Source organism: Octodon degus, unplaced genomic scaffold (assembly GCF_000260255.1).
Source record: "Octodon degus isolate 3935 unplaced genomic scaffold, OctDeg1.0 scaffold00001, whole genome shotgun sequence".
Lineage (NCBI taxonomy): Eukaryota > Metazoa > Chordata > Mammalia > Rodentia > Octodontidae > Octodon > Octodon degus.
In genome coordinates this window covers 36,208,863-36,209,589 of record NW_004524577.1, presented here as the reverse complement: position 1 = coordinate 36,209,589, position 727 = coordinate 36,208,863, and positions in this window count along the sequence as shown.

Here is a 727-nt window from a genome sequence, read left to right as displayed (position 1 = left end):
TGGCTATCACAAATTGTGCTGCTATAAACATAGGCACACATATATCCCTATGATATGATGTTTTCAGATCCTCCGGGAAAATTCCCAGTAGAAGAGTAGCTGATTTAAATGGAATTTACTGTCCAACTTTTCTAAGGAGTCTCCATACTGATTTCCCTAATGGTTGCACCAGTCTACATTCCCACCAGCAGTGGAGAAGGGTTCCTTTTACCCCACAGCCACTCCAACATTTGTTGTTGGGTGATTTCTTCCTGATAGCCATTCTTTCTGGGGTGAGATGATATCTCAAGGTGGTTTTAATTTGCATTTCGTGGGTGGCTAGTGATGTGGAGCGTTTTTTCATATATTTATTCGCTTCTTTAATTTCATCCTCTGAGAAGCATGTGATCATCTCGGATGGTCATTTCTGGACTGGGTTTTTACATTTTGGGGCTCTAGTGTTTTTTAGTTCTTTATAAATTCTAGAAAGCAGATCTTTGTCTGAGTACTTATTTGTCATGATTTTTTTTCCAAATTTGTGAGTTGCCTTTTCACTTTGTTGGTCATTTCTTTTGGCATGAAAAACTTCTCAGGAAGAGCAGGTCCCAGTTGTTAAGTCTTTCAATTGTTTCCTGTGCAATTCGATTCCTATTCATGAACTCTTTGCCTACCCTATGTCTTCAAGAGTTCCTCCTACTTTCTCTTCCAGGAGATTTAGTGTCTCTGCTTTAATGTTTAGATCTTTAAT